The sequence below is a fragment of the Hevea brasiliensis genome, chromosome 13 (assembly GCF_030052815.1).
Source record: "Hevea brasiliensis isolate MT/VB/25A 57/8 chromosome 13, ASM3005281v1, whole genome shotgun sequence".
Classification (NCBI taxonomy): domain Eukaryota; kingdom Viridiplantae; phylum Streptophyta; class Magnoliopsida; order Malpighiales; family Euphorbiaceae; genus Hevea; species Hevea brasiliensis.
In genome coordinates this window covers 7,948,164-7,969,029 of record NC_079505.1, presented here as the reverse complement: position 1 = coordinate 7,969,029, position 20,866 = coordinate 7,948,164, and the positions used below count along the sequence as shown (strand labels likewise).

General features: G+C 30.6%; 1 protein-coding gene and 3 pseudogenes across 5 annotated transcripts in view; all 4 read right to left on the bottom strand.

The window, feature by feature from the left end:
* The window catches only part of LOC131171796 (pentatricopeptide repeat-containing protein At5g16640, mitochondrial-like), a 72,714-nt gene that overhangs the window by 19,649 nt on the left and 32,199 nt on the right, over positions 1-20,866 (bottom strand). Inside the window, exon 1 of one of the 5 annotated variants that reach the window (XR_009142437.1) lies at positions 8,986-9,060. The exons of the other annotated variants lie outside the window; for them this stretch is intronic. The gene's annotated coding sequence lies outside the window, so the exon portion shown is untranslated. Of the gene's footprint in view, positions 1-8,985; positions 9,061-20,866 lie in introns of those variants that run through there. 5 annotated transcript variants of the gene reach the window in all.
* Positions 698-2,255, bottom strand: LOC131172032 (pentatricopeptide repeat-containing protein At1g62930, chloroplastic-like; annotated as a pseudogene).
* Positions 6,226-8,978, bottom strand: LOC131169054 (putative pentatricopeptide repeat-containing protein At1g12700, mitochondrial; annotated as a pseudogene).
* On the bottom strand, positions 14,847-16,511 carry LOC131172031 (pentatricopeptide repeat-containing protein At1g62930, chloroplastic-like; annotated as a pseudogene).

Genomic DNA, 20,866 nt, shown 5'->3' with positions numbered 1-20,866 from the left:
GTAAAGCTTCTGACATTTCCAATCTAGTCATGAAAAAAAAAATGTCAATATGCAGGACACCAATGGCTAAACATATAAAATAGAAATACAAGTTAAGCTGCTATTATATCAAAATATCTCATTTCATTATGCAGCAACCATTTCGACATATATCACAAATACCTATAATGTAAGTATGTGCTACCCAAATTCTATGCCTAATCCATTCTGACATTTTCTGGAAGGTTCACTTTCTTGTAACAGTAAGCAAAATCCAATGTGCCAAATTTTTGTGTTTCTACTTAAACTATCTAACTGTCTTAAGCTTACCCTTCTTTTTTTTTTTTTTTTCTTTTTTTTTCACCCTTTAAATCTAACTATAGACACATAACATTCTTTTGATGTTTTAGTTATTCTACTTTCTGCAGTTGCATCATCAAGCCGAAAATAATGCAGCAAGTTGCAAATTAGGGAATATGAACATTATGAATTATGATTATGGAATCACATAATGCTTGCAAGATAAAAACCACCACATGCACTGATTTCCTATATAGAAGAAGGGTGACAAATTGGTAAATGCACAGAGTATTAAGCACAGAACAACTTGCTAGGTAATTCCAAACATAATTATACTTTCCATGTAAAAAAGGACCAATAACTCACAACATAACAAATACATAGTCCATATGTTGAGCAAGTCTTGATTGTTAAGATATCACTTAAAATTTGCACCTTTAGAAAATTTGGAACGATTTCGTAGTTTTCTCACAATGAGATCTTCGTTGGGCGATAAATGTATTACCAATTCGAAGGCGGTGGCATGTGCAGAGAATCCTTTATCAACCATCTCATTAATAAGCTGTGTTGCCTTTGATACATCCTTATGCTTGAGAAACCCTTGAATAATCACGTTATAACAACAATCATTCGGTAAACATCCACTCTTTTTCATTCCTCTAAAAACTTTGTATGCTTCATCTAGTAATCCTTCATTGCAAAGTCCTTTTATCATTGTACTATATGTATAAACATTAGGCTATAAGCCTTTTTCCAAAAGCCTAAGAAATAGTTCTTTGGCATCATTAAGCCTCCCAGCTTTGCATATACCATCAAGCAAAATGGTAAAGCTCACACAATCGGGCTTCAACTGACCCTTTTCCATCACTTTAAATAGTGTGAGTGCCTCATCAAAATACCCTTGTTTGCATAAGCCATCAAGAATGATTGAAAAGGTTGTTATATTTGGCTGCTTACCATGAGAACACATGTTCTTAAAAACCTCATGTGCAGTTTGGGATTGCCCAGCTTCCCATAATCCCTTTATAAGGGTATTATAAGTAACAGTGTCAGGAACTAAACTAGTTTTAAGCATTTCATCAAAAAGTTTTGTTGCTTCATCTATCCTTTTGTTCTTGCAGTATCCATTAATCAAGATGTTGAAACTAAATACATCAGCTATGCCACCACTTACTATCTGATCAAATAGTTTTCTAGCTTCATCCATTTGGTTACACAGGCAAAATCGGTCCATCAAAGAACTGTAAGTGACAACATCAGGCTTCACACCTTTTTGGATCATTATTTTCATTATTTCTTGAGCTTTTGAAACTAATCCTTCCTTACAAAGATTGTCAATCAATATATTGAAGGTAAAAATGTCTGGTGATATGTTTTGCCCCACCATTTCTTTCAACAAGGCGAAACCTTGATTCCATTTGCCCAAATTGCAAAGACCTTGAATGAAGCAGTTGTAAGTGATGATACTAGGTGGAATACCTTTATTCCTCATCCGAGAGAAGAGGTCTAAAGCCTCAATAACTAGCTTATCCTTGCAAAAAGCATCAATAATTGCATTATATGTCACAACATTTGGCTCACAACCTCTCTCACCCATTCCCTTTAGCAACTCAATAGCCACATTTTTTTTTCCCACATTTACATAAAGCATTTACTATCACATTGTAGGTACGAGTATTAGGTTGATATCCTCCAGCAACCATATCATTGAAAAAATCTACTGCTCCATTGATTTTACCATCTATACAGAGCCCTTTAATTAAAGTAGTAAATGTCACAGTATTGGGCTCCAATCCAAATTTGATAATTTTCCCCAGAATTGAGAAGCCAAAATTCACAAGGTGTAAGCGGCAGAAACAGTTAATCAATATAGAAAGAGAGTAAATATTGTGTGATATTCCTAGAGACTCAATTGTTCTGGACAAAGAAATAACCGTGTGATATTGTTTCATTCCCACAAGAGCAGATAAAAATCGACAAAATTGAACAACAGAAGGCAGAGGACGCAAAAGAATGGCTGAACTGGGCTATGAGATTGCCCAGAGTAACGCTGCATGGATTCTTGACAAATATGAGGAGCATAGCATGTGCATATTTATAATTGATCTAACTTATTTAAGTTTTTTTCACTATATTTATAATTTTATTTATAAAAGTAATTTATAATTTATATTTCTCATAAAATATATTTTTATACATACATATGTTAAAAGTTACAAGAAATCTACCAACAGAGATGCATGTATTTCTGGAAGTACATACACTAGTAATGACAAGATGTTAGGGGCATATTTATTTGTAGAAAATATATTTTTTTAATTTTAAAAAATTTTGTTTTTATTTTTATAAAAATTAAGAGAAAATATAAAAAAATTCATTCAACTATTAGCAACAAAAAATAATTTTCTAATTTAAAAATTAAAAAAAATTCCTTATCTTTTATAATTAAAAAATAAATTATTAAAAATATTTAAAAACTTAAAACTCATTAAAATCATGATAATTAAAGAAAAATTAAAGACAAATACTGTAAATATACGAGCGAGGAAGAGAGTGAACCTTATAAAAATTGCTGATGTGTGATTTATCTTAATTTAATATTATTATTTTTATTATTAAATTAAAAAAAATATTACTTTGCACCCATCTGTCCTACTCATGTTTTTCCCTTCAGTCTTTTCTTCACCTTCTGTTTAATCTCTCAATAAATCCATCCGGCACATACTTCTTAAACTTGTCCTTGAGAGACTAAAGGCTAATTTGGCATTTCTATTGAAATTATTATTGAGAAAATAATTTTTTAAATATGCTAGTTAGGAAGTATTAAAAAATAATTAAAAATTAAATTTAATCAGTTTTAAGCATAAGAACACAAAAATAATAAAATAGTTTTTTTCAAACTACTTTTCTCAATAGCATTTAAAATTGTGCTTTTATTCAGAAAAGTAGTTTCAGACTCTGAAACTTAATGGCAAACAGGGGCTAAGGAAATGGACCGCCACTCCTCACGACCCTAAGTTGCCATTATTTTGTAGCTTATACCTAGTCATTTTTGCTTGATAATGCCTTTAGTAAGGTGAGCATTCGGTTCAAATCGAATCGAACTGAACTGCTCTATTTTGATTTGATTTGGTTCGATTCAAATCGTTCGATTTTAATTTTTAATTAATTTTTTAATTTAGACTTGATTTTCAAGTTATTTTTTATAATTTTGACTTTGGTTTGAACCTAATAACCATTAATAAATGAAATTAAACAATTTATATATATATATAATTAAATATAATTCATAAATTCCCCATAAAAATAAATCAATTCAAAAATCGATTCGGTTCGATTTTATTCAATTTGAATATATAAAATTACAAACCGAACTGAAATAATTGAAATTTTTATAAAATAAAATCGAACCGAACCGATTGAATTTTAAAACCAAACCGATTGAACTGAATTAACTTTCGGTTCGATCGATTTTCTGTTTAAACCGAAATCTGCTCACCTTAGCCTTTAGCTCTCCAACTTTTACAATAAGAGATGGTGATGTGCATTTCCCTAAGCTAACTATAATCTAAAATGCATTAAAATGAATTTGATTGCTATAGTTTTTTTTTCCTTTTTTAGTTATCACACTTATACATTCTGCATTTATACTATCCGCTAAAGAAAGAAATGATTGTTTTTCATAAGCAGCCCCCACAAAGATTTCTTCTCTTACTGGAAAGCCCACCAGAGAGTGGATTGCTATATATATGAATTAGCTTTGATTCCAATTCTTCCGATAGTTGTTGAATGTAACTTGATTCATCAAATTATTGACTATGGTTTGTCAACTATTGGTTTATAATTAAAAACTGATGCAACTATATTAATATATAGCTGTGCATGATTCATAGAGATCTGAACTAAACCGAAGAATCATACGACATCGATAGAATCATATCAAATATAATTTTATTTTGATATTTGAGTTTAGTTCTTATTTTTTACTAAGAATTGAATCGAAATCGTATCAAAACCGAATCAAGATTGAACCGGAGAATGTGAAGGTAGCAAGAAACTGATTGGAGAAAATTAAAAAAAAAAATTTGATGGATTTTTGGACAAATAAAGGTATTGATCTTTGCTGGAAATTCCCTGCTCCCCTGACTCTTTTTTTGGCTCAAAGAAACCCGGAGGTTTTGTCCCAATTTGTTCCCTTTGATTATATATATATATATATATATATATTAAAAAGGTTCATATAGAGATGAAACGGATTGATTTTTGTGGATACTTGATTCGACTAAACCCTAATAAAATATATTTAGATAACATATAATTGGGTTTAGGACGAATTCAAATTTAAAAAGTAGTATTCATGACGAGTTTGGTTTTACATGTTAGGTATTTATTATTTGAACAAGTTTATATTAATATTTAATTAAATATAAAATATATATTTTTTATAATAATATTTGTAAATTTTACATTTTTATTTTAAATAAAATAGGATTTAAATATTTTATGAAAATTTTAAAATATAAATTATTAATATTCAACTCAACTCAACTAAGCCTTTATCCCAAAAAATTTGGGGCCGGCTATATGAATTCACTTTCTCCACTCTAAATGATTTTTGGTTAAATCCTCAGAAATGTGTAATGCTTCTAGGTCATATTGTACTATTTTCCTTCAAGTCAATTTAGGTTTACCCTTTTTTTTTCTTTCTATCCTCTAACCTAATATGCTCTACTTGTCTAACTGGAGCCTCCGTATGTCTACGCTTTACATGACCAAACCACCTCAATATCCCTTCTTTCAACTTATCTTCAATTGGCACCACTCCTACTTTTTCTCTAATACTCTCATTACGGACTTTATCTAGTCTAGTATGGCCACTCATCCACCTTAACATTCTCATCTCTGCAACTTTTATCTTAGACGCATACGACTCTTTCAGTACCCAACACTCACTACCATATAACATATAACATAGCCGATCGTATGGCTGTACGGTAAAATTTTTCTTTCAACTTATTGGGAATCTTACGATCACATAAAACTCCCGTGACACGTATCCACTTCAACCATTCAGCTTTAATACTATGACTAACATCCTCCTCAAAATATAAATTATTAATAAAAAATAAAATTTTATATAAATTATTATTTAAAATATATAAAATTAAATAGATTTTAAAATTTTTCGAATAATAATAATCGAGTTTAGAACTTATTTAGACAGTTGATAATAAATTTTAATCGAATTTATGGTGAATTTAATTTTAAAAATATTAATCATATTTGGATTTAAGTAGGTGATTTTCGCGAGTATCCTATCTGTTGCCATCGACGGGTGAAACTGGGCTGCCACCTATAACTTTAATGATAAAGTTCATTTTAATCCTTCAACTGATCCAAAATTATATTTTCCACCCTTAGACTTCTAATAAAAAAAATTGGGAGTGTCAAAACTCTGCTACTAACCAGATGGATAGCTTTGTTGATGATATTTGGTGTTTTCCATAGTTTATCATTGAAGATCAGGTCATTTCGTGCTTTCCACATCATCCGTGCCAAGAGCAACCAATTGGAGAAAATACGCTCATCTCAAATGTAGAGGCGAAGCAAAACAGACTTCTCTGATTGACCATTAGCCCCATAAGGCCCCAGCCGCCCCAAGCGGCCTAGAGTTTTCAGCTGCAGGTTGGCGCGTCTAGATAACATTACAAATAATTTAATTTTAAGAATTATCCATTTTTCTTTCAATTAGCATAGGCACGAAATAATTCACTTATAATTCATTTGTAATATGCACAAGAAGGGGAAGTGCTATGAGGCCACAGTACAATTGGGTTTTTTCTCCATGTGCATAACAACAATATAAAGCTTTGATATTTCCAACCTTCTCACGAAAATAAAATGACAATATACAGGACGCCAATGGCTAAACATATAAGATAGAAATACAAGTAAAGCTGCTATTATATCAAAAAATATCATTCCATTATTAGCAACCATTTGAACATAAATCACTCTATAATGTAAGTATCTACTACCCAAATTCTATGTATAATACATTCCAACATTTTTTGGAAGATTCACTTTCTTTTAACAGTAAGCAAACTCCAATATGGCAATTTTTATGTTTCTACTTCAACTGTCTAGCTGTCTTAAGCTTACACACGCCCACCCCCCCACCCCCCCTCCCCTCTCTTCCCTTCCCTTTTTTTTTTTTGTTTTTCCATCCTTTAAACCTAGCCATGGACCCATAACTATCTTCTTCTTCTTCTTCTTTTTTCCGTCAATCCACTTTCTACTTTTTGCAGTTGCATCATCAAGCAGAAAATAATGCAGAAAGTTGCAAATTAGGGAATAGGCACATTATTAATTGTGATTATGGAATCACAAAATGCTTGCAAGATAAAAACCACAACATGCACTGATTTCCTGTATGGAAAAAGGGTGAAAAACCTGCAAATGCACATAGAATTAAGCACAGAACAAATATGCTTACACATTCTACATATATAAAAGGAATTATCTAGTTAGCGTGCGAGTTTTGCTTTTAGGAATATAATAAAAATTAGAAATTCATCATGGTAGGTTGATAAATGAATTGCCAACACTGAAACTATACACAAAATACATTGATAAGGGAAGTAGCAGGGTCTCACAAGAGAAAGGGAAAGGTATCTGCATAGGCACAATAACAAATCTTAGGTTATTCACATACTCACCCAATAGTACTTCAGTCCTTTTTATCTAGCAATCAAACATATTCATTAATGTTAATGTGCATATACAACCTAAAATCATAATCTAGTGCTAATATATAGTTTCTTTTGAAAAGGGAAAGTAACTACTAGAGGGATTGTAATTGTACTCAAATGAAATATATTGAAGTAGCAATAACTCACAACATAACAAATACCTCGTCCATCTGTTGTGCAAGTCTTGATTGTTAAAATATCACTTAAAATTTGCATCTTTAGAACATTTGGAACGATTTCGTAGTTTTCTCAGAATGAGATCGTCATTGCGCGATAAATGTATTACCAATTCGAAGGTGGTGGCATCTGCAGAGAATCCTTTATCAACCATTTCATCAATAAGCTGTGTTGCCTTTGCTACATCCTTATGCCAGAGAAACCCTTGAATAATCACATTATAACAGCAACCATTTGGTACGCATCCGCTCTTTTCCATTCCTCTAAAAACTTTGTATGCTTCATCTAATAATCCTTCTTTGCAAAGGCCTTTTATTATTGTACTATATGTATAAACATTAGGCTGTAAGCCTTTTTCAAAATGCCTAAAAAATAGTTCTTTGGCATCATTAAGCCTCCCAGCTTTGCACATACCATCAATCAAAATCGTAAAACTCACACAATCAGGCTTCAACCGACTCTTTTCCATCGCTTTAAAGAGTGTGAGTGCCTCATCAAGATACCCTTGTTTGCACAAGCCATCAAGAATGATTGAAAAAGTCACTTTATTTGGCTGCTGACCATGAGAACACATGTTCTTGAAAACTTCTAGTGCAATTCCAGGTCGCCTTGCTTCCCACAATCCCTTAATAAGAGTATTATAAGTAACAGAGTTGGGAACTAAACTACTTTTAATCATTTCATCAAAAAGTTTTGTTGCTTCATCTATCCTTTTGCTCTTGCAGTATCCATTAATCAAGATGTTGTAGCTAAAGACATCAGCTATGCCACTGCTTACCATATGATCAAATAATTTTGTAGCTTCATCCATTTGGTTACACAGACAAAATCCGTCCATCAAAGAACTGTAAGTGACAACATCAGGCTTCACCCCTTGTTGGATCATTATTTTCATTATTTCTTGAGCTTTTGAAACCAGTCCTTCCTTGCAAAGATTGTCAATCAATATATTGAAGGTAATAATGTTTGGTGATATGTTTTGCCCTGCCATTTCTTTCAACAAGGCGAGCTTGATTCCATTTGCCTAAATTGCAAAGACCTTGAATTAAGCAGGTGTAAGTGACAACATTAGGTGAAATACATTTATTCCTCATTTGAGAGAAGAGGTCTAAAGCCTCAATAACTAGCTTATCCTTGCAAAGAGCGTCCACAATTGCACTGTATGTCACAACATTTGGCTCACAACCTCTCTCAACCATTCCCTTTAGCAACTCAATAGCCACATTTGTTTTCCCACATTTACAAAGAGCATTTATGATCACAGTGTAAGTATGAACATCAGGTTGATAACCTCCAGCAACCATATCATTGAAAAAATCTACTGCTCCATTGATTTTACCATCTATACAGAGCCCTTTAATTAAGTTAGTAAATGTCACAGTATTGGGCTCCAATCCAAATTTGATAATTTTCCCCAGAATTGAGAAGCCAAAATTCACAAGGTGTAAGCGGCAGAAACAGTTAATCAATATAGAAAGAGAGCAAATATTGTGTGAGATTCCTAGAGACTCAATTGTTCTGGACAAAGAAATAACCGTGTGATATTGTTTCATTCCCACAAGAGCAGATAAAAATCGACAAAATTGAACAATAGAAGGCAGAGGACGCAAAAGAATGATATGATTAAAGAAAGCTAAGGCATCATCAACGTCCCTAAAAGAAGAAGAATTGAACTTAGATCTCAAGAAACGTTGAGATTTTGCATCTTTAGGATTATGCGTGGAAGCAGAAGAATGGAAGTAATTGGTAAATAACAAGGATGGAGATTGAATGATACCCATTTCCGTTTGCAGTAGAAAGTGGAAGAACCTCTCAGTAGTTGTGAAAATCCTCCGCGCCGACATTATCATCTTCAGAGAAAGAGAGACGGCTCCGCATGTTTAGGGCGAAAGAGAGAGCGTTCAGCAATTATTTGTAATTTATAGATATCTTTACGAAAACAGTAACTTATATTGCATTTACTATTCAGTTAAATAATAATTCAAATTGTTTCAAAAAAATAATAATTAAAATAAAAAATGTTATTTTAATTTAATATATTAAAATTTATCTTTGAATAAATAAAAAAATTAATATACTTTTTGTGATTTAATAATAATATAATAAAAAATTCAATAATTTAAATTAATATGTTAAGAAAATAAATTATTAACAATATTTATTAGGACAATGAATTTCCAAGTTTAAAAATGAAAAAAAATTAATAAAATAAAAATTACCATTAATTCACCATTTATCTCATTTCAAAATTTAAAATAAAATTCAACAAATATTTTATAAATCAAACAACAAGATTTTTGAATAAATTTATTTTTAAATATTTTTTAAATTATTAAAAAAGTACTTATTACTTTTATAAAATTTTTAAAGAATGAAAAATAATAAATATAAGGGATATAATATAATTTACTATTAATATTTTAGGCTTTCGATGCATGAGATATAATTTAAAATAAATTGACCTATTTTATTAAATTCATGAAATAAATTAATCAATTTTACAGTTTTGAATTCAATTATTCATAATTATTAAAATTAGAAAATAAATTAAACTTTATTCTCCTATTATTTTAGTGGATTTTTTTTTATTTTCTTCACATTTAATTGAACTTTGTTAATTGCTATGTATTACAGTGATAAATATTTTTGTTTTGAGGCAATAAAAATGAAAAATTGAAAAATATTCGAACGTCTATTTGACCAACTTGCACTTATTTAATAATACTAAGTTTTCTTTAAATGTGTATTTATACATTAGTTGTATTTGTATGCATATTTGTAAATATCAATAAATTGTAATAATTCTAAGACTTCGTTTGTTTCACATAAAATGGCTTGTATATAGAAAATATTTTCAATGAAAATATTTATAAAAAAACATATTTTTTATGAAAATATTTTTTATTATTTGATTGTAATGTTAAATTAATGATATTTATTTATTTTATATAAGTGGAAGCGTGTTCACATTTTAATAAAATTTTCAAAATTTAGAAAACGAAAAATGACATCTGTGTTCACATTATTGAACTTAATTAATTAATCAATTTTACTGTTTTGAATTCAATTATTCATAATTATTAAAAATTAGAAAATAAATTAAACTTTATTCTCCTATGATTGCAGTTGAGGCAATAGAAATGAAAAATTGAAAAACATTTGGGCTCCTGTGAATTAATTCTATCCACGTTCTCTTCAATTTCCTCTGGTTCTTGTCGAATTCTCTATTCTACCATCTTCACATTTTGCCGATTTAATTCAGCAATCAAAGTTTTCAACTCATTAATAACTCTCTGAAACTTCACTTATTAACTCGCCACCATCTCTTGTAACCATGCTTTCTATCTGTGCTCAACCTTAATCATCATTGAAAGCCAACTCTTTTCGCCACTATTAGGATCGCGACTCTACCCCTATCATGGCCATGGACAATCGCTCTGATACCAATGTTGTGACAGAAAAATAAAAAGGAATGAAGACACAGAGAATGAAACTCAATAATTAATCAAATCTTTATAGTAAATCAAGAATGATGTGTACATAGTCTGTTACAACTTTATAACTAACATATCTAACTAACTTTAAATTTATGTAAATTGTAATGCTATTCTGACTCTATAAATAGATAGTGACATGTACATAGAATTCTATTATAGGGAGACGGATTAAAGATTTTATTATATATAAAGTTGTTTCTAAGAGATAATCACAAGGCAAAATTATTGCATATAAAATCAAAACTTCACTTTTATATATATGAACTCTAATCATCTCTCCTATCATTTTACATGGCTTGGAAACTTAAAAAAATTTAATTTTTAATAAATGCAACAGTTTTATATGTATTAAAGTTTTATTTGTAATATAATAGAATTATTAAAAATTAAAGGCTATTTTTTTGTTACATTATTTTTTAAGGAACATTATTGTTTTTCTATAATATAATTTTATATTAAAAATTTTAATATTGCTCTTGAGTTATAATTGAATTAGAATTGAAATTTTAACCCTTTTCTTAAAATATATTATTTTTAATAGTCAGTTAACTTTAATTTTTTATTAATTTAAATAATAAAAGTATAATTGTAACTAATATAAATACTTAAGGGTTTTTGTTAAATCTAATATTTCCCCTTCACATATTTATTTATATTATATATTATAGATAGATTATAAATAAATTATAGATAGATAGTGTAACAACTTTATTTTTTTTTAAATAATAATAATAATAATAATATATTTTTAATTAATGTATTATTTTATTATTATAACATTTTATTCATCATGTTAAACTAATATTTTTTTCATGATAGTATTTTTTTTAAAGGAATATTATTTACATGCATTATTATTATTATTGTTATTATTATTAAATTAGATTGAATTTTTATTCTATACAATTTTAGTGGGTACTATTATTTTAAATATATTATTATCGTTATTTAGAAAATATTATTTTATATATTTTACTAGTATGTAATTTAATTATATTACCCTGTTACTTTGAATCTAATTGAATGAACCTAAAACGAACCAGTCCCATTCGACTCTCCTCTGCCGAAGAAAGATTTTCCAACCAACTTCGCAATTAGCAACTATTGAATTTATGAGAAACAAAAAGAGAGAAAAATGGGTAATTTTAGAGCTTTTCAATCAAATTCTGAATAATTTAACCATCATATCAAAGACTCAAAACTATCGATGAATTCTAATAAATCTTTTAATCAATTTTCTTTTACTGTCTAACTAACAAATTTAAAAAAATTTCTCACTAGTAACTCTGATAATAATATTGAATAGACCATAATTATTTTCTATTAAAACAACATTTATAACAAAAAAAAATATATATTTTATTACCGTCAAATTGATCAAATGGAATATTTTCTTACTATATTTTTTTTATTTTTATTTATAAAAGTAATTTATAATTCTAAATATATTTATCGTAAAATATATTTTTATATTTACATATGCTAGAGTTACTAGAAATCTACCAATAGAGGTGCATACGTTTCTGCAAGTATATACACTAGTAATGACAAAATGTTAGGACATTTTTGTTTGTAGAAAATAATTTTTTTTATTTTTTAAAAAATTATAATTTTTATTTTTTATAAAAAAAATAAAAAATATATATAAAAATATGTTTAAAAAAGTTTTCTAATTTAAAAGAAAAAATATATATATTCTTATCTTTCATAATAAAATAATAAATTATTAAAAAATATATTTAAAAATATATTTTCATATGCTATCAATGCTATATATCATCTCTTGAATATTAATCATAACACGAGAAAATTTAAAAGAAACTGCAAAAATATTTAGAATTTGAAATACGAACTGGCCAATTTCCTTCTCTATTGACAAAAACAACAGATCTCCGATGACAGACTCATAGGCATATTAGCAACTTCTTCTAACAGTAAGAATTTCAAAGTTTATCATAATGAAACCAACAGCTAGTGAGTCCAAACTGGAATTCTCTTAATACTAGAGATGGCTGCATTAATCGTGGACTGGTTAAGCAATTCTCTGCTTCAGAGTACTGATTAATTCATACTTCTGGTGTTCTTCATAGTTTATCATTAAAGATCAGGTCATTTTGCACATTAATTAGCCTCCATGCCGGGAGCAGCCAGTCCGAGAAGAAAGCCTTCAACAAGAAGAGCTTTCAGATTTTCCTTGAATATGTTGTCCCTTGAATATGTTGTCAAATTCATCTATTCAGCTCTCAAATTCAGAACCATAAGTAGTCAAAGAACATATATGGCCCCTTGAATATGTTGGAGGTTATAAAGTTGGGAGAGAAAGGTAGTTCCTTGATCTTGTAGAAAGAGGACTTGTACCTGGACCAGAAGAGCTAGATCCTGCACAAGAAGGGAAGTGCTAGAAGGCCATAGAACATGATAGACACAGGTGATAACCGGCCAGGAGATATAGGAGGCACTTTTTCCTGAAAAAACATAAATCTGGCTACTGAAATTAATTTCAAATTCAAACAACACTAGTTACAACTGAAAATGGCGAAACGTATGGGTTAACTAGGTTAATTGTGAATTTCATACAATGAGGCAATAGATAGAAATCAGAAAATTTGCATGTGATAAGAAAATTTACTGCAATAAATTTTTTTATGAATAGAACAAGATTGAATATTCAATAGAGTATACAGTATAATTTAGTCAAAACCGAAGAACTTTGCTGGTTAATTGATCCCATAGATGATATAAATTTCACATCCAAAAACTCATCATCACAAGCTATGCAGATATTTCGCTGAAATTTATTTAATACTAAAAAAAGGGGACTTAAAACATACAAATGAGATGATGGTAAGCAATCAGGCCTAAGACACGCAAAAAAAAATTAATAATAATAATAAATAAATCATAATATAGTTACCAGTTACTATCATGATTATGAGATTTGTTACTTTGAGATTAGGAATCAGGTCAATAGAAACTTAACAAGCTGATGATGTCTCTATAATGAAGAAGAACAATATGTTCACAGGCCCTGCCCAGAAAAAATAACATGTAAGCAAACAAGGCATGGTAACAATGTAAAGCTTCTGACATTTCCAATCTACTCATGAAAAAAAAATGTCAATATGCAGGACACCAATGGCTAAACATATAAAATAGAAATACAAGTTAAGCTGCTATTATATCAAAATATCTCATTTCACATACTCACCCAATAGTTCTTCAGTCCTTTTTATCTAGCAGTCAAACATATTCATTAATGTTAATATGCATATACAACCTAAAATCATAATCTAGTGCTAGTACATAGTTTCTTTTGAAAAGGGAAAGTAACTACTAGAGGGATTGTAATTGTACTCAAATGAAATATATTGAAGCAGCAATAACTCACAACATAACAAATACCTCGTACATCTGTTGAGCAAGTCTTGATTGTTAAAATATCACTTAAAATTTGCATCTTTAGAACATTTGGAACAATTTAAATATCTAGGGAAGGAGTTAGTTTGAATGGAGTGATACTGCCCCAAAGTAATCACTTTAAATATCTAGGCTCAGTCCTTCAAGTAGACGAGGGATGTGAGGAGGATGTTAGTCATAGGATTAAAGCCGGATGGTTGAAGTGGAGACGTGCCACGGGAGTTTTATGTGATCGTAAGATTCCCAATAAATTGAAAGGAAAATTTTACCGTACAGCCATACGACCGGCTATGTTATATGGTAGTGAGTGTTGGGTACTGAAAGAGTCATATGCATCTAAGATAAGAGTTGCAGAGATGAGAATGTTAAGGTGGATGAGTGGCCATACTAGACTAGATAAAGTCCGTAATGAGAGTATTAGAGAAAATGTAGGAGTGGTGCCAATTGAAGATAAGTTAAGAGAAGGGAGATTGAGGTGGTTTGGTCATGTGAAGCGTAGACATACGGAGGCTCCAGTTAGACAAGTAGAGCACATTAGGTTAGAGGATAGAAAGAAAAAAAGGGATAGACCTAAATTGACTTGGAGGAGAGTAGTACAACATGACCTAGATGCATTACACATTTATGAGAATTTAACCCAAAATCGTTCAGAGTGGAGAAAGCGAATCCATATAGCCGATCCCAAATTTTTGGGATAAAGGCTTAGTTGAGTTGAGTTGAGTTTAGAACATTTGGAACAATTTCATAGTTTTCTCAGAATGAGATCGTCATTGCGCGATAAATGTATTACCAATTCGAAGGTGCTGGCATCTGCAGAGAATCCTTTATCAACCATTTCATCAATAAGCTGTGTTGCCTTTGCTACATCCTTATGCCCGATAAATCCTTGAATAATCACATTATAACAGAACCATTCGGTAAACATCCGCTCTTTTCCATTCCTCTAAAAACTTTGTATGCTTCATCTAATAATCCTTCTTTGCAAAGGCCTTTTATTATTGCACTATATGTATAAACATTAGGCTGTAAGCCTTTTTCAAAATGCCTAAAAACTAGTTCTTTGGCATCATTAAGCCTCCCAGCTTTGCACATACCATCAATCAAAATGGTAAAACTCACACAATCAGGCTTCAACCGACTCTTTTCCATCGCTTTAAATAGTGTGAGTGCCTCATCAAGATACCCTTGTTTGCACAAGCCATCAAGAATGATTGAAAAAGTCACTTTATCCTGTCACGACCATGAGAACACATGTTCTTGAAAACTTCTAGTACAATTCCAGGTCGCCCTGCTTCCCGCAATCCCTTAATAAGAGTAGTATAAGTAACAAAGTTGGGAACTAAACTACTTTTAATCATTTCATCAAAAAGTTTTGTTGCTTCATCTATCCTTTTGCTCTTACAATATCCATTAATCAAGATGTTGTAGCTAAAGACATCAGCTATGCCACTGCTTACCATATGATCAAATAATTTTGTAGCTTCATCTATTTGGTTACACAGACAAAATCCGTCCATCAAAGAACTGTAAGTGACAACATCAGGCTTCACCCCTTGTTGGATCATTATTTTCATTATTTCTTGAGCTTTTGAAACCAGTCCTTCCTATCAAAGATTGTCAATCAATATATTGAAGGTAATAATGTTTGGTGATATGTTTTGCCCCGCCATTTCTTTCAACAAGGCCAAAGCTTGATTCCATTTGCCTAAATTGCAAAGACCTTGAATTAAGCAGGTGTAAGTGACAACATTAGGTGAAATACATTTATTCCTCATTTGAGAGAAGAGGTCTAAAGCCTCAATAACTAGCTTATCCTTGCAAAGAGCGTCCACAATTGCATTTTATGTCACAACATCTAGCTCACAACCTCTCTCAACCATTCCCTTTAGCAACTCAATAGCCACATTTGTTTTCCCACATTTACAAAGAGCATTTATGATCACAGTGTAAGTATGAACATCAGGTTGATAACCTCCAGCAACCATATCATTGAAAAAATCTCTGCTCGACTGGTTTTACCATCCATACAGAGCCCATTAATTAAGATAGTAAATGTCACAGTATTGGGCTTCAATCCAAATTTGATAATTTTGCCCAAAATTGAGATGTCGAAATTCACAAGGTGTAAGCGGCAGAAACAGTTATCAATATAGAAAGAGAATCAAGCTTTGTATGTTTGGTTGCTGAATAGGCTCTGTATGTTTAGGGCGAAAGAGAAAGCGTTCAGCAATTATTTGTAATTTATAGATATCTTTATGAAAACAGTAACTTATATTGCATTTACTATTCAGTTAAATAATAATTCAAATTGTTTCAAAAAAATAATAATTAAAATAAAAAATGTTATTTTAATTTTTATTCAATTAATTATGTTTAAATTTTAATTTATCTATAAGGATTATTAATTAATTAATTACCTCTAAGAGAAAATATGGGTAGTGTTATCAAATCGAATCATATCAATGCACAATTAGCATTAAAAAATAATTTAAAAGTTTTAATGTAAAATTTTATTTTATAATAAAATAAATATTTAAAATTAAATGTTTAAATAATAAAATTATTTATATTAATGAACAATAAAATTTAATATATAAAAATTTATCGTTGAATAAATAAAAAAATTTAATGTACTTTTTGTGATTTAATGATAATATAATAAAAAATTCAATAATTTAAATTAATATGTTAAGAAAATAAATTATTAACAATATTTATTAGGACAATGAATTTCCAAGTTTAAAAATAACAAAAAAATTAAAATTTAATTAAAAATAAAATAAAAATTACCATCAATTCACCATTTATCTCGTTTCAAAATTTAAAATAAAATTCAACAAATATTTTATAATTCAAACAACAAGATTTTTGAATAAATTTATTTTTAAATATTTTTTAAATTATTAAAAAAGTACTTATTACTTTTATAAAATTTTTAAAGAATGAAAAATAATTAATGTAAGGGATATAATATAATTTACTATTAATATTTTAGGCTTTCGATGCATGAGATATAATTTAAAATAAATTAACCTATTTTATTAAATTCATAAAATAAATTAATCAATTTTACAGTTTTGAATTCAATTATTCATAATTATTAAAATTAGAAAATAAATTAAACTTTATTCTCCTATTATTTTAGTGGATTTTTTTTTTATTTTCTTCACATTTAATTGAACTTTGTTAATTGCTATGTATTACAATGATAAATATTTTTATTTTGAGGCAATAAAAATGAAAAATTGAAAAATATTCGAGCATCTATTTGGCCAACTTGCACTTATTTAATAATACTAAGTTTTCTTTAAATGTGTATTTATACATTAGTTGTATTTGTATGCATATTTGTAAATATCAAGAAATTGTAACAACTCTAAAACTTCGTTTGTTTCACATAAAATTAGATTATTTTATATTTCTCTTAGTTATAATTAAATTAGAATTGAAATTTTAACTTTTTTAAAAATACATTATTTTTAATAATTAATTAAATTTAATTTTTAATTAATTTAAATAATAGATTATAGATAGATGGAGCCCAATAAAAAAATATTAATAACCCGCTTGAAATTGAGTTTAAAAATTAAAAATACTTTTCTAAAGGAATATTATTTTTTTATATAAAAAATATATAAAACTATGAGAAATATTTAAAAAAAAAATGAAAAGAAAGTTGGGAGAGGAAAGAGAAGAATAGTTTAGAAATAGAAAATACCTTTAATCATACACCTTGCTAACACTTGCTTTGGATATAGCCTCTATATTATAGATTCTATACCATGAATACATATTTAAGAGTTATAAAAATATAAATAAGAAAATTAATATACAAATTAATATGTTGGGAGTTATAAAATTGAATTGAATAATGATTCTTGGTGGTTGTGGACATTCACATAATTGTATTATTTATAGTAGTTTTAAATGTAAAAAATAAAAAAATAAATCTCTATATTTTCATTAGAGGTTTAAATAAGTTTAAAATTAAATTTGAGCTAAATAAATTTTTGTATTTTTTAATAAGACTAAATAAGTCTATTATTGTAACACCCCAAAAAAATTTAAATTTTATTATTTTATGAGTATTATTGATATTTTAATTTTAAGAAATTATTTGAGATTTTTCGGATTTTAAAAAATCGGGTTCGATTTTCCGAAAATATAAACTTTGATGATTTTTAAAAATTAATTTAAAGACCACGTGGAAAAACTAAAAATATATTTGGAGTCTACGAATTTTTCTAAGTTTTTTGGATTTTTTTCGGAATTTTTGGACCTCGTTTTTGGTCCCGAGGCAGAGTAAAAATTCAAAATTTTGTATCCTGAATCGGACCGTCCGAATCGAACCGGACCGGTCGAACCGGACCGGCCTTTTCTTTTTCTTCCTTCTTCCTCCCGCGCGCGTCGACCTCCTCCCCTTCTCTCTCTCTTTTCTCCCTCCTCCCTCCTCCCCTTGCAGCGCCGCCACCTCCCCTGCCTGCCCACCTCGCCGGCGCCCCACCTCGGCCCTCCCCCACGGCCGGCCGCCGCCTGGAACGCCAGAAAACGGCCTTAGAAAGGACGCGCAGCGCACGCGACGCCTGGACTTCCCGCCCAAAATCCGGCCGATCCGGCCACCAATCGGACCGGTCTTGTGTCTAAACTCATCTACTCGACGAGAGCTTTCCATAGACACCAAGAACACCGAAATCCATCGAGCGGTTTGTCCAATTCTTGTCCGGGAAGTTTTAGCCCATTTTGACTTTTGGACTAGATTTCTCACAAACCGTAAACCCCACGAGAAAACCTAGAGTACCAGAGCGCTCCACTCGTCGAGAGTTTCGCGGCGACATAAATTTCGAATTTTTCCGACACCGTTTTTCAGTGGGTCCCACGGAACTTCGCAGTGTTTTTCCAAGCAGTAAATGAGCTTAGAAAATTCTGAAAAATTTATGTGCTAACCCCCGTGTTATTGGCTTCGTGTAGGTATCCTCAATTCATGGAAATTCGACGATTGTCCAGTGCGTGAATTTACGCCGCATGCACCAGTTCTGGAAAAGTCTCGGGTGGATCGAGGTTTTGGCTATCCCCCCATTGTCAGACGTCCCGAGCGCGTCCCCAAAGTCGGAATCGGCAAAGGTAAACCCGAACCTTGCTTTTTTGTAATTTTTTAGTACTTAAATAGGATTAAAAATCCATAAAATATTCGTGGTAGCTTAGAAAATTATGATTCTTTTTGCAATAGCTTAGTAATATTGCTAAGGACCGCGGGGCAAAGTTTTAGAATTTTTAGAGCTTATTTGGGCAGTTTTTGCAAAAATGGTCAATTATAAGGACTAAATTAAAATTTTACATATTGTGATGGATGATTGATTTGATGGGCCCAGGAGGGGCTGTGTGATATGATTGAGCTGTGGATATATGGATTGTAAATATAGAAGTGTGTTTTGAGCCATTTTGCAGGTTGGGTAGGTCCTAGGTATAGGGGAGACTCTGCCGGATTTTCGGCACGACTTAGGACGTATTTGGTCTTTTTCTTTGTTTGTATTGAGTTAAATTTATTAAATGATTGCAATAAAATTGTCAGGTGAGCCGGGACAGCCTTCTTCCTCCGCCCAGCCGCCTCAGTGACCACCGTCAAGTCTGTGAGTAAAATATTAATTTTAATTGTAATTTCGATATTATTATATGTTCAGCATGCCCATGCATCACTTATATGCATATATTTATGTAGTTAAACTCTAGGCACGATTTATGTTGCATTCATAACTGTTAACGTGCCATGGATGTTGTTGTGGTAATTTGGAGCAGTGCGTGCGTTGGCGTGCGTGTGATGTGGTGTGGACTATGGATAGGACGGGTAGTCACGGCTTGAGTTCTTCGCTGGGACCCGATCCTTCGGGGGGTAGTCACGGCTTGAGTTCTTCGCTGGGACCCCCGATTTGGTTTATTAAGCGAAAGTCCGGCTTGAGTTCTTCGCTGGCACCAGGTTGGATTTAAGAGGGCTGTATAGGGGATCAGCTCCCATATATTATGATTGATGTTACAGGGTGCGTGAGTGCTCCAAATTACCTTTTTGATGTTATGATGTGAAAATGTTATTGATGTTGCATTTCACTCTACAGGGTGCATTAGTTTTAGATAGTTATAGAGATTATGGTTAAAATTGATATTTTACTCTCTGAGTCGAACGCTCACTCCTGTTCAATATTTTTCAGGCCACAGGAGGATATTTTTGAGGTTAACCTGCTTTTCTCCCTCGCAGGTCGTTTATCAATATTTGTGTAATTCTATGAATTTCTAGAATTTCCGCATGTGTTAGAAACCTTCATTTAAATTGGGCTTGTAATATAAGTTCTTATTGTGGACCTGTAAAATTATTATATGCATGTTTGATGGATTTGATGAGGGAGCTGAGCTTCCATTTATCTTTATGATTATATGAATATGTGGAGGGTAAGCTGAGCTCCCCAATGGATTGTATATTGTGTTTACAGGTCGGGTGAGTCAAAAACTCCCCGTTGAAAGGTCCACTTTATGGCCGGACTCTGTCCGGTTGGTTTCTTGAAATTGTGCCCAAATGGGCCTTAGAATTGGGTTAATGAATAGTTAGGCTTACTACGGGCCTCGGGGGCTTTAGGCTGGCCCAGGTCCTAGTGCCGGTCCGGCCCATAGGTTGGGTCGTGACAATTATTAATAAAATATTTTTTAATAATAAAATACTATTTTTTCCTAATTATAAATATTAAAAATTATTTATTA